Here is a 14,612-nt window from a genome sequence, read left to right as displayed (position 1 = left end):
TCTCCCAGCTGGTTCTCTCTTTCACTCCATTCAGGTCTCTGTTCCAACGTTACTCCTTAGAGGGGCCATCCCTGACCACCCATATAAATCAGTAGCACCTCAGTCACTGTCTCCTTACATTAATAGTTTTTATTCCTAGTGTATATTTAAAAATGACTGTCCGTCTCTCCCATAAGAATGCAAGCTCCTTGAAGGCCAGGACTTTGCCTGTCTCGTTCTAACCCTAGGGTCTTGATTAGCGTCTACCCCAAAGCAGACACTCCATACATATTTGTTGATTGAATAAATGAAAATCTAGCTACCAGAAGTCAAAGTGTGGTTTGTGCCCAGACCATCCAGTTCCAAATCCAGAGTTTTCTCCTCCACAGAACATGCCTCCCCTCAGAACTTGACCTTGACTTCCCACTGCCAACAGGAGAAAGCCTGAAGTCAGGACAGACTACGAGCTACGAGCTCCAGTCGCACCACGTCCAAGCTGTGGGACCTCAGAAGTCACATCAGCCCTTGTGGATGAGCATGTTCCACTGTCGGGTGGCGATACCACACCTCAGAGGGTTGGCTTACCAAACATGAGAACACACAGCATGTTTTTAGAACAATGACTGGAATGTAGCAAGGGCTCAGGAAATATTGCTATTTTGTGTAAAATCCAAGGGTGCAGGTTGCCCTCTCCCAGCCTCTCTGAACAAACCTTCTATTATTTCCCTAGACCAGAGGTTCTTAAAGTGTGGTACCCAGGCTGACAGCATCTGCTCACTGATGAGAACTGCAGATTCTCAGACCCCACTCCAGACAGACTGAGTTAGAAACTCAGGGGAGTAGGTCCCTGCGTGCGTGTGCTAACGAGTCCGCCAGGTAACTCTGGTCAGATCTGAACCATTGCCCTAGAGATAGCCTTTTCCCTTAGGTTCACCAGATGTGGGAGACTGAGTTGTTGGTCCTGCTTCTTCACTTCCCTGTAATAAAATGGTATTTCCATAACCTTGCTGTGGCCTGATGGTGGGTGAAGTGAATGCCCTTCCCCTTGACTCTGGGTTTGGCCATATCCCTTACTTGGGCCCATGTGATTTCGCAGAGGCCTGACATTGGCTTTTCCAGCTGGGCTCTCCCTTTTACATGTCTTCTATCACCGTAAGAAGAGCGTACTCTGTATAACCACTGCCCTTCGGCTTACGCTCCAGAATGAGATATATAGAGAAGGTCTAAACCAAACCTGGAGCCTGGAGTTCAGCCCAGGCCGGCCAAGCCGGGACCAGTTGAACTCCAGCCAACCTGCAGAGCCACAAGTAAGAAGATGAAATATTAGTGGTTGTGAGCCACCTGGATTTTGAGGTTGTTTGTCACGTAGCATTATAGTGGCAACAGCTGACGAATACACCAGGGGCCCACCCAGGTCCTTGACCAGCAACGACACAGGTCATTGCTGCCTCTGCCTCTGTCTTCACAGGTTCCACCTAAAAGATCTACCTCTCCCTGCTTCTTTCCAAATCCCTCCTGCACCCCAGGATACAGCTTACATTCCACTCCACTGGTGCCCAGAAACCCTCCACCCCAGAATACATCCCCCCACCCACTCCAACTCAGGCATGTGAATTCATTTCAGTTCACTCATGAAAAAGCTCAAGTGGATAAAGTTCATCAAGCAATTCATTTCCATTTTAACCTTTTAGGCGGCTAATCACTAAACTACAAAGCCCCTTAACTTACTATTATCACTAGCTAATTACCTAGTTAGGAGGTTAAGTGTTTAATAGTTGCCTGTGATGTTTACTCTCTGACCACTTATCTTCTTTACCATTTAATAGCTGATTCCACATCTGGATCTGTACTCTCCCCCACAGCATCAGCCCCATAGCCACAGAACAAGTCGGAGCCCATCTTTGCAGCCCACCCCAGCTAGAAATAGCGCTCCTTTGTAAATAGTTAATGAGCTCGTTCATCCATATTGCACATCTCCCTGGCCCAGCTTTCACCCTGGGTTGGCACATCAATCTGTGGTTTTGCGTGATTCCGCTCGCTCAACCCTCCTCCCCCACCTCTGAGACTTTGAAGATGATGGGCATTAATTTGACTTCATGTCCTGAACCCTTCTGTCACTCACAGGGCGCCCAGTCTCGTCACACACACACATGCCAGACCATAGGCTTAATTGGCAAGAACTAACACACCCCTCTTGGCTTTTCCATGTCTCCGTGTCTCCAGAGATGAGAACAGAGCACTGACCGTGAGACAGAAAAGCAGCCTGGATTATCTTCCTTCCCAGGCTGGCCTCAGCTACAGGCCAGCTATTGGGTTCTGGGATCGTGTGGTCAGGTGCCAAGAAACATTGCTTCCGCCACAGCTCAGTGGCAGTTGCACACCTCCCCATCATTCTCCTCTCCTAACTTCCAAGCAGAGCCCTGATTTTATCTGGGGAGGCAAGGTGCCTGAACAAACAACTAACCTTTCTCAGCCTCCTCTGCAGGTTGAAGGAAATGACAGAAGCAGAAGTCACTGGATGAGACTTTTGAGGGGCTCTTTCAAGGGGCTGACTCATGCAGGAGGATGGTGCCTATTTGGGTTTGGGTCCCCAAAAGCACACCCTGAGACAAGGATTCCAGTACCAGTAGTTTATTTGGGAGGTGGTCCCAGGACGCTCTGGTAAGGGAATGGGAAAGGGAGTCCACGCAGGGTGTTTCACTAAGCAAGTCACCAACTGTGGGCAATGAGGGTTCAATTCTCCTGGGATCCTGTGTGAGACAAGCACAGAACATGACTCAGTTGTCCTCTTCTCTGCTTCCTTCCCAGGGGAGGAATTTGGAAGATTAACCTTCCAACTCCCTGTGTTATAGGTTGGGGTTGCTTTTGGGGACAAGCCCCCTGCACTTTGGCCTGTCCTGACTATGGGCTGGGCATCCCAGAGAAGCTCCCCAGGAGGAAGTGTCAACAAGCACCGAAGCAGTAAGCCACACATTAAAGATTGTGCAATTGAACTGCAGAAGGTAGCCTTAGACCACGAAGTCCTCCGGTGTGCTCCCATACCAGCCCTGAACTACCTCCGTGGGGAACTGCCTCACACGACAAAAACCAACCCCCACATTTGGTTAACCCATTGTAGTCAGATCTCTGCTACTAGAAAATGCTCTTCTTTTGTGCTTGACATCATCTTCCATTTCACGACAACCTTGTGAGGCAGGCAGGACAGTTATTATTAATCCCATTCTGCAGATGAGAAGCCTGAGGCTCAGAGAAGTAAAGTACAGGGAGATAACAAAAGCTACTGTCTGGAGCCCCTGATTCCATCCTCCTTGTACAGGTACACCTTGGAGAAACTGTGGGTTCAGTTCCAGACCACCACAATAAAGCGAGTATTACAATAAAGCGAGTCACATTCATTTTTTTTGGTTTTCCAGGGCATATAATGTTATGTTTTTACTATACTGTAGTATACTGATGGCTCAATAAGATTATATCTAAAAATGTACACACTTAATAAAAAAACACTTTATTGCTGAAAAATGCTAACCATCATCTGAGCCTTCAGGAGATTATAATCTTTTTGCTAGTGGAGGGCATTGCCTCATTGTTAATGACTGTTGATTGATTAGGGTGGTGGTTGCTGAAGGTTGGGTGACTGAGGAAATTTCTTAAAACAACAATGAAGTTTGTCATATTGACTGACTCTTGCTTTCATGAATGATTTCTTTGTAGCATGAGATGCTTTGATACCCTTTTACCCACAGTAGTTCTTTCAAAATCGGAGTCAATCCTCTCAAACCTTTCCACTGCTTTAGAAACTAAGTTTATATAATATCCTAAATCCATGGTTGTCATTTTAACAATCTTCACAGCATCTTCAGCAGAAGTAGATTTCATCTCAAGAAACCACTCTCTTTGCTCATCCGTAAGGAGCACTCCTCATTCATTAAAATTTTATCATGAGATGGTAGCAATTCAGTCACATCTTCAGGCTCCACTTCTAATTCTAGTTCTCTTGCTATTCCCACCATATCTGCAGTTTCTCCCTCCACTAAAGTCTTGGACCGCTCAGTTATCCATGAGAGTTGGAATTAACTTCTTCTGAACTTCTATTAATGTTAATATTTTGACCTTTTCCCATGACTCACAAATGTTCTTCCTTAATGGCATCTGGAATGGTGAATACTTTTCAGAAGGTTTTCCATTTACTTTGCCACATAGATCAGAGGAATCACTATCGCACCTATAGCCTTATGAAATGTATTTCTTAAATAATAAAACTTGAAAGTCAAAATGACTCCTTGATTCATGGACTGCAGAATAGATGCTGTGTTAGCAGGCATGAAAACAATGTTAATCTTCTTACACATCTCCACCAGAGCTCTGGGGTGACCAGGCGCATTGTCAAGAAACAGTAATGTTTTGGAAAGAATCTTTTTTTTTGAGCAGTATTTCTTAATAGTGGGCTTAAAATATTCAGTGAACCATTGTGTAAACACATGTGCTGTCATCCAGGCTTTTTGTTCCATTTTAGAGCACAGGCTTTATAGAGTAAACTTAGAATAATTCTTATGGGCCCTGGGATTTTCAGAATGGTAAATGAGCATTGGCTTCAACTTAAAGTCACCAGCTGCATTAGCCCCTAACAAGAGAGTCAGCCTGTCCTTTGAAACTTTGAGGCCAGGCATTGACTTCTCTCTAGCTATGAAAGTCCTAGATGTCATCTTCCAATAGAAGGCTGTTTTGTCTACATTGAAAAATCTGGTTTTTTAGTGCAGCCACCTTCATTAATTATCTTAGCTAGATTTTCTAGATAACTTGCTGCAGCTTCTACATTAGCACTTTGCATGTTTATGTTGTGGAGATAGCATCTTTCCTTAAACTTCACAAACTAACCTCTGCTAGCTTCAGACTTTTCTTCTGCACCTTCCTCACCTCTCTCAGGTTTCATAGAATTGAAGAGAGTTAGGGCCTTGCTCTGGATTGGGCATTGGCTTAATTAGAATGTCGTGGCTGGTTTGACCTTCCGTCTAGACTACTAAAACCTTCTCCGCGTCAGCAATAAGGCTGTTTTGCTTTCTGATCATTCACTGGAATAGCACCTTTCGTTTCCTTCAAAAACTTTTCCTTTGCATTCACAACTTGGCTCACTCTTTGGTGTAAGAAGCCTAGCTTTCAGCCTGTCTCAGCTTTTGACATACCTTCCTCAGTAAACTTAATCATTTCTAACTTTTGATTTAAAGACAGACACATGCAACTCTTCCTTTCACTTGAACACTTAGAGGCCATCGCAGGTCATTAACTGCCCTAATTTCAATGCTGTGTCTCAGGGAATAGGGAGCCCCGAGGAGAAGGAGAGAGATGAGGGAAACGGCGGTTGGTGGAGCAACCATAACACACACAACAGTTATTGATTAAGTTTGCCACCTTACATGGGTGCATTTAGTGATGCCCCAAAACAATTACAATAGTAACATCAAAGATCACGGATCACACATCACCCTAACAAATACAGCAATAATGAAAAGTTTGAAATATTGTGAGAATTACCAAGTGTAACAGAGAGACACGAAGTGAGAACATGATGTTGGAAAAGTGGAGCCGATAGACTTGTTCAAGGCAGGGTCGCCACAAACCTTCAATTTGTAAAAAACACAAAATCTGTGAAGCACAATAAAGTGAAGTGCAATAAAACCATGCCTGTATTAATCCCTCAGGCTCAGCTGAGGGGTCAGAAAAATGACTCCAGCAACTAAAATGTGCAAGATGCTATGTTTCCTAAGTGTCTCCCATACTTTATCTCTTTGGAGATATCCCCACTTGAAAGGATTTTTATTTCACTATTACAGATGGAACCGTCTGGGAGAGGTGAGATGCCTAGTGCATGGTAGAGCTGGGACTAGAACCCAGGTCTTCTGTCTTCTCCCCTCACCAGAAATTCAGAGAAGAAACCCCTCGCTGTGGGACTTTCAGGGGCTCTACCCACCAGTGCTGCTCACACCCCTCATTTCCCAACGGCATGACGCATGACACTGAACACCCGTCAGACTCACTGGGGGAGCTTTACAAACACTGATCCTCAGAGACCATCACTCCACACTGACTCAAGATTTTCTGGAGGGAGGATACTCTCCAGGGGATTCCAGTGTGCCACCAGGGCTGGGAAACACTGGGGTGGTGTTTGAGGTCAGAACAACTGGGTTTCATGACTTGCCCACCCACGGTCTGCCCAGAGCTGTACTGAGGCTAAAAGGAGCTAGCTGCTGTGAACGTGCTTGGGAAAATCTACTTGTCAGATCAAAAATCTACTTGTTTGATATCATTCTGATGGCTGCCACCACCAGCTCTGACTCCCAAGTTCTAGGCACTCCTCCCTCCAGCCCCTCCCTCTGTAAACCCTCTTTGGCATTTTTCTGGTGTGAAATAAACAACATCTCCATCCCCACCTCCAAACTAGCAAAACATATGTGTATAAAATTGACAAGGGTTTTCTGGTTCTCCCTTACTAGAGGGGGGAAAGCTACATTTCAGAAGAGAGGCAGACCCAATGCACACTAATCCCTTTATTCCTGCTAATTATTTCTATCCTTGGAGATTTCTCCTGCCAGAGCTTTTGGAGAATGATGGAAAAATGACAAGTAGAGAAACTAGTCAACTCTGAACAGATGCTGTGAAGGCTGTGAAGATGAGTGGTGTTATCTTCTCATGCAGAGAAAGAGGGCAAGATGAGAAGGCAGCGATATGATGTGAGACGCTCTTGGAAGGCATCCCTGAAAACCGGCTCTCCTATGCACAGACTTGCTGTGGGTTTCGATATTCCACTGTTAGAGATGCACCTGTTTGGGTCTTCCAGAATTCCCAATTGAACTACAAAAATTTCTAAAAGGGGTTTCACATTCTACCTTGATCTCGTAAAACTCTCCCAGATCATTTTCCTGGTTTACAACATTCTTGGAGTAAGGCTTTGAAGAATAGAACCATAAGAGGCAGCCTGGAGAACAGCGACAAGAATGGGGGGGGGGGGGCAAAAAGGGAAACTGGGCAGTCTCCCAATAACAATAAGTTCTTACACGCATCCAGTACTTCATAGTTGACCATGAAAGATGTACTTTCAAATACGGAACTCATTCAGTCCACATGACAACCTATGGAATATGCAGGGAGGAATCTGTTTCTACTTTACAGATGAGCCCAAAAGCAGTGAACTGATTTGCCCATGGTTCCAAGTCTAGTAAATGGTGGAGCTGGGGTGCAGACTCAGGTTCCGGAGGTGCTATCGTGTTTCCCTGAAAATAAGACCTAGCCAGACCATCAGCTCTAATGTGTCTTTTGGAGCAAAAATTAATATGAGACTTGGTCTTACTTTAATATAATATAAGACCCGGTAATTAATATAATATAATATAATATAATATAATGTAATGTAATGTAATACAATGTAATATAATATAATATAATATAATATAATATAATATAATATAATATAATATAATGTAATGTAATACTGGGTCTTATATTAATTTTTGTTCTAAAAGACACATTAGAGCTGATGGTTAGGCTAAGTCTTATTTTTGGGGAAACATGGTAGCTGTCTCTCTATTTTCTCTGTATTACTGGGAGTACATTGTGCCTAGCTTTAAAAAAAACTACATGTCCCAGCCTCCTTTGCAGACAAGTGTGCCCAATTAGGTATAAGAAGAAGTTATTGGGTAGAACTTCTGAGAATCTCGTCCTCTTTTCCCTCTTGCCTTTTTGCTTTTTGTCTTTCTTGCTGTGTAGAAAGGAGGTGTGATAGCTAGATCTCCAGCAGCCGTTTTGCACCATGAGGTAACCTTAAAGACAGATACTGTGCTGTGGATAGCAGAGCAGAAAGATAGAAGGCGTGGGGCCCCTGGTGGCCATGTTGCCCAGAAAACTAGACTTAAACTCTCTTCCACTGGAATTCTTTCACATGACAGACATAGAAATCCTATGAGTTTAAGTCATGTTATGTTGAATTTGCATCTGCCACTCTGGACTTCTGACTCCAGACTCACTTTTCTCTGCGATGCCTCTGACAACTCTGTCACTTCACAATGGCTCACCTGGTGAGGCTTAGAACCCCCAAATCCTCATCTTGACCTATTTCTGAGTGAGACCCAAGTTTCTCACTGACACCCGTGTTCCCCTTTGCTCCAACATTGCTGGACCTTAAAAACGTGGGGGAAGCAACGGAAGCTGGGAGAGAAAATCCCATCAGATTTACAACGGCTTATCCCATCCTTCCCAGGAAGAGAAATTATGGTTGGTGCCCTCAACCCAAGTCTACAGCCTTAGCAAAAACTCTGTGAGGTGTTAGTGAGATGTGCCTCCCAGCATGGTACCTAGACTTGAGAGACCATATCTTTGGTTTACCTCGTGGAACCTTGGGAAATCTACTCAATTCATTTGAGACTTAGTTTTACCATCTATAAAATGGCTATAATATTTGTTCTGTCCATCCCCACTTGTGAATGTTAGGTTTCAATAGTCAAACAGTATGAAAGAAATTAAGAAAAGTTTTAAAATATTTAGAAAAATAAAATCCAGAGCAGGCTGATTTTGATTTTGGTTCCAACCAGGGAACTGCTGGTAAGCTTTCCTCTTCATCCTCCCCAATTTCCTCCTTTACACTTTATTCTTCCTCTGCCTGTGCAGGCTCCACCTGCCCTTTCAGTAGAAGCTGGGATGTCTGGAGAAGCAGCTGAGTCAAAGGATCTGCCCTGCATAGGTAGTAGGTCCTGTTCCTAGCATGGCCTTTCCTTTTAGGGAACACCTGTCCCTACCAGTTTCTCCCCATTTCTACAAGATCCCAGGTCATCGGTAAATTTCCCGCCAATCCATGATGAAGAGGGTTGCATTTTCATGGGGAGAAGGCAGATCTCTACTGAAGTGTTGCTTGACAAGATCCTGATGGGGTGGGAACTGGCTGAATCTGCCCTCTTATCCTTTCCCCAGATGGGAGATGGAGCAATAGTAAAAAATGTTCGCCCACCAGCCCCATCAGTAGGGTAGTCTAGTCTCTCCAGGGTGGGGTACTTGTCTGATAATCATGGAAGAATATGATATGGAAAGTGGGGCCCGCAGACACAGCAGGGGGGTATGGACTGCCTGCTCTCTCCCCCCACCTTCAGGGTCTCTCTTCTCATATGCCTCACTTCCCCTACCTGAAGATGATGGCAGCATAACAAGCCCCACGAAGACATGACTGCATCCTGGCTAATTCCGCACTGTGCGTTAGAAGCATGCTTGCTGTTCCCCTCGCCCTCCTGGGGTCTGTGCCAGCCTGGTGACAGATGTTCTTGATGACTCTTGGAGGCAAGTGTTTGTGAATGTCACTTGGACTAATAATGACATACAGGGCACTTAATTTTCCATGTCATACCAGGGATGAGGCCAAGCTGGGAGGGGCTGCTGCTTTTCTTGGGGAGGGACACCCTTCTTTCTGATTCCCCTCTCAGCACCCTTCCTCTTCTCCTTATTGACCCCTCCCCCCTCTGACACTGTCCCCATTAATGCTAGCCACTTCCTGCAGGGGCAGGATTTGGGGCTAAGGGATGAGAAAGTTGGCCCTCCCCACTCACATGGGAAATAGGCCAGGCCCCACCTGTGAACCGTCTGTGGCCAGTGTGCCCAGCGCCTGCCTGTAGGGCTCAGCCATCTATATTCAGGGAAGGTAAATGCCTTGGGAGGTCAGGAAGAACCATTAGATAATTAGGGAGACAATTATTTGACAAAAGAGCAAGACGCTATTTCACAGCCAAATTCACATCCCGAGTTATACATGATTTGGGATTACCCTTGCTGCTGCCCCCTTCCTGGCATGTAGAATAGAACCTGACATTTTCAGACCCTGCTCACAGCTCCCCAGTACTACTCTGGGACCTTGGCATGGGTCAGTGGTGCCCTGTCAGTAACTTGTGTCCAGGTCTGGTTGGATAATCTGAGCCACTGCCAAGGTCCGTATCTGTGACCTCAGGCCCTGGGGCTCAGGAACCCCTAATACTGGGAGGTAAGATGCCACAGTGGCCCCAACTGGTAAAAGCAGGTACGTTTTAGCAACTGCTAAATATCTTCTTCAGCACGGGATGATAAACGTCTTCAACAGAGTGATACACTGTCTGGGCTGGGCTCATGCAAGTCACATGTTAGAGTCAGGCTGCCCACTCAGCAGCCCTGGCACAGACTCCGCTGGATTCTGCCTGAACCCTTTTGGTACGGGCAGCTCACTACTTGTGGTGGCTCTGACCTATTCTGCTGTTGGGCAGCTCTGATGTTCAATTCCATTCTGTTCCTTTCACCACATGTTGACTCAATAGCTGTTGTGGGCCAGGACTTACTAGAAGCTGAGGGGACAGAGATGAGTACACGTGAATAGCACATGCTAGAAAGGGAGAAAGCTACAAAGCCAGATCATTCCATAGCCAGGTGGAGAGAAATGAGAGGGGTATGTAAAGCTGTTGCTGTGGGGATTTTTTGGGTATGGGGCCAATGCCTACTTTCTTGCCTGTGGGTGCAAGCGCATGTGCTTTCCTCTCTTCTACTCATAAGTTCTTTGAATAAGTTAAGGGACTTCTTGTCTAAGTCCTGTCATCTCCGAGGTAATCTTTTACCATCTCCCCTAAGCTTCCAGAATCCCATTCTCATCAATTGGTCACTGGATACACTGCAGTTGGTAAAGATGACTCTCAAGACTGTGCCATTCTATATTAAACATATTACAGCTCTGCTCTGACCAGCTGGAATGTTTCAATGATTAGAATCGTAACGTCCCATGATCTGAGCACTTTACTTCTGTTAACACAACCAAAAACTATTGGAGTCTTTTAGCAGCGTCCTCAGTTTGTAGACATGACATCTTTGAGTTCAACTAAAACTCTGAGCCTATGCTACACAAAATTCCATTCAAACCAGATTTTCTCCACCTTAAACTCATGCAATTGAGTCCTTGAACCAAAACGAATACATGTTTTCTGTGTTATTATCCATGTCAATAAGAAAATATATTCCCATTTCTCCATTTTGTTCCAAACACAGTGTGAGATTTTGTCAAATGCCCTATACAGTTGTGATGCACTCTGTTTATGGTAATAAGTCACAGCCCATGGACAGTCCTAGGAAGTTTTCCATACCCATCACCCCAGAGATTCTGGTCCACTTCCCCGGGTGGAGAAGTGTGAGGACACAGCCCAGTGGAGAATCGCTGTGCAAGAAGGAATGTCACCTAGGAGTGCTGCCCTCCTAAATGACAAGGAGGCAGATTAAAAGGTTGAGAACTACTGGTCAACAGTGTCTCCTGAAGACAACTTAATCGTTTGGCAGGGTTCGCTCCCTGTGAACCCACATGGGGTCCTGGCAATCAGCCATCTGTTGAGAAATCCCTTCTAAAATGTGGAATGCCCAGGCCCAGTCTAGTATTCTATGCTTTGTGTGGTCTCTTCTTTGAAAAGTAAAATATCCACCCTTTTCCCATTGTAGGCACTTCCCTTTCTGTTCATGCCGTCTCAGGACCACTCCCACAGACTTGGGAACTGGTGTCTATCTACTGTTACTTTCATCCTCACGTGACCCCTGGGGAGTGGGGACCAGCATTTATGTCCGGCAGGCAGTGGAAGCATGATGTGTCTCTACTGGGCTTCAGTTTCCTCTCAGGAGTATTGGTCTTCTCCTTCCTGGGTTGCCTGGATTCTGTCTCTACTACTTAACCCCTGTGTAACACCTCCAGCAAGTTTCTTATATGAAAAGTGGAATAAGTATAGTTCTTGCCTCCTAGGGTTTTGTGAAAACTAAATGAGTTAGTATGTATGAAGCACTTAGAAGATTGCCTGGTGCAAGTAAGCTGACTGCAGATTTGTACCTTCGCAGCAGGTCCTCTAACAGCCATGCCATTTCGTTGTAAGGTTGATGAGATGCTGTAGGATAGTAACTCTTGTTTATGTCAACTAGCCTATGGTAAAATTGGTTTTGTTAGACGTAGTTTTGCTTAACGTCACGGAAGCTATTGGCTGTCCTGCTGCTATTGCTCTCCTTACTGGGGAGGGTGGAGGCAAATTGAAAATTGCTGGGCTTTGCCTGCCTGCTCTTTTCTAGTCTCATGGCAACCTCCTTCCCAGCCAGCCAACCATGGTCACTTTTTTCTTCTTGTTCTGAACATAGATTAAAAAGTCCTCGTTGGCTGAGTTTAGCTCTCTCTGTATGGTGTGTGCTGCTCTTTAATATTCATCTTTGGATATGGGCCTTTCTTCTCTTCCTTTATACACTTTCCTGTCAAAGCCTGAGAATATCAGAGAGCCACGGGTGTCTTTTCTTTCTTATGGAGACGATTCCTTTTCTAAAACTCCAGGTTTTTTTTTCCCTTGACTCTCCTATTTCCCTCAAGCTAGAATGGCTGTGAGGACATCAGACAATACAGCTCCAGAGACTGCGTCTAGGTGCTGAAGCCAGAAGGTCTGGGTTCCAGGCAGGCCTGCCTCTTTCTGGCTCGGTGACCTTGGAGACGTGTTTAATTCTCTCGGCCTCTTCTACTTCTTGGTATTTCCAGGAGAATTAAATGAGATACTGCCCGTAAAGCTGCATGTCAGGCACACAGTAAGCTGGCAATACTTGCCTGGTAATCACTGTTACTATTATCCAGTGACAGGCTCACCTTGACCTGTTTCTCTAAAATTTTGGAGCTATGTCTCCTTAAAGACTGAACTCCGTCTTAACCTTCCTCTTCCATTTCCTTTTTCAGGATGGAAGACAAGATAATGGTCTTACTGTCACTCTTATTGTTACTACCATTCCCACCAACAATAATAACGATAATCAGTATTCCCTGAACACTTATTGTGTGTCCACACTATTTGGAGAGCTTTCCATGCTGTAACTCTTCCAGTACCTCTGGATGCCCTAAGAGGAGCTCAGCATGGTTACCTGCGTTTATTTTGGATTCCAAGGTTTCTGATGCTTCCATGTTATTTACGTTTATAAACCTAGTGTCTCCAGGATCTCAATCACCAAGTAAAAGCCATTTGAATTCCTGCCTTGGGTGACTTCAGGAGTGTACCCCTCACCCCTCCCATCCCCCTCCCAGAGTTTCTGAGACCCAGACCCCCCAGGGAGGCGTACCATTTTGGCAACCTCACTGTGCTGCCAACATCACTCCCCTCTCACAAAGTTCAGTTCCCTTTATCCTGTGCCTGTGCAAGCCTCAGAGCTGGGAGCTTTTCACCTTTATGTTTATCAAAGTCAAGACCATATAATAAATTCACAGCAAAGAAATATACTTAGTTTTAAAAGGTCAGTCTCCCAAGTTATCAAAGAAATGCAAATAACAACAAGCTCCATTTTTTACCTGTAAAATTGGCAAAGATGGAAGTAATTATATATTCAATAATTGGCAAAGCTGTGGTCAGAGTGCACATTGTCAGCTGCCAGTGGTGAGAGGGTAAATAAATATTCATACGCACCGTACAGAGATCATACTTTGCTCATTAAACAGTTATTCAATCCCTAGGAAAATATGCTAAGGAAATCATTGAAGCTGCACAAATATATTTATGTACGGAGATAGTCATCACGGCCTTACTTTTAATATTAAAAAATGCTAAACAACCTAAATGTCCAACAATAAAAAAATTGGTTAAACAAATTATGGTACCGTCAAGTGAAAAAATACTTTAACTCCTTGGGAACGAAGCAAGCTATAATGTTGAGTGGAAGGAATTAAGAAACAAACATACACACTAGACTGATCATAAATATTGTTCTGAATTGAAATAATATGGAGAGGTTAATTTTGAGTGGTGGGATTACAAGTAATTTTTATTTCCCTCTTTGTCATTTTTCTCTATGTCCCAAATTAGCTACAAAGACTATTTATTAATTTTATAATTAGAAAAACGCACATATGTATGTTTACCTTTCATTATATATCTATACCTATATGTATATATGCATATATTAAGTTCTAATGGTGCTTTCTCTACATCCTGAAAAAAGAAGTTCTTCTCCAGACCAGCCAAGTAAAGGGAATTCCAGGTAAGTGCAAGCCAGGTAAGGGAACTTCTGTGGCTCTACCCGAAGTCTCATGGACTCATTTGGTGAGTAAATGCCTTCCTTACGTGTTCTTCGCCCCACACCTTTCCATCCAGAGACTCATCAACTCGGGAGGTCACAGCTGGAAGAAACCTCAGTGACAAATCAAGGATTCTTGACCATGCGCCCTTCCGGTGTCTGGTGAAGCCTACAGGACCCCTTCGCAGAATAATTGTTTTACATGTGAAAGGAATGATACAGGATTTCAAAAGCAACCATGTGTTCCTAGCACGTTAAGATTCTGGGCCATGTCCCTCGGTGTAACGCAAACCAAGGCTACCTGAGACAGGAACTCGTCTGCGGTCAGACCTCTTAGCCCTCTGGCCTGTATCCATCACTTTGTGAGCTCCTCCCTCCCTCTGAATGATTTTGGCAATTCTGCTGCAGTTTTTCAGTCTTAAACTCCCTTCCTACCAGGCCTAGAAAATGCCCCCTAGATCCTCACAGCACATTTACAAGGTCAGCAACATTGTGTCCATTTCCAGATGAGGAAACTGGCAGCCAGACAGGTCAGAGCAGGTGGGCAGGATGACCCCACCTCATACCACAGGGGCTCA

The 14,612-nt window shown here is 44.7% G+C and overlaps 1 protein-coding gene across 2 annotated transcripts in view; it reads right to left on the bottom strand.

Annotated features, from left to right (window-relative positions):
- LRFN2 (leucine rich repeat and fibronectin type III domain containing 2) overlaps window positions 1-14,612 on the bottom strand; it is a 191,649-nt gene that overhangs the window by 33,498 nt on the left and 143,539 nt on the right. The window lies entirely within an intron of this gene.

The sequence above is a fragment of the Rhinolophus hipposideros genome (assembly GCF_964194185.1).
Source record: "Rhinolophus hipposideros genome assembly, chromosome: 3".
Classification (NCBI taxonomy): Eukaryota; Metazoa; Chordata; class Mammalia; order Chiroptera; family Rhinolophidae; genus Rhinolophus; species Rhinolophus hipposideros.
The sequence above is the reverse complement of the archived record's forward strand: the minus strand, read 5'-3'. Positions and strand labels throughout refer to the sequence as shown.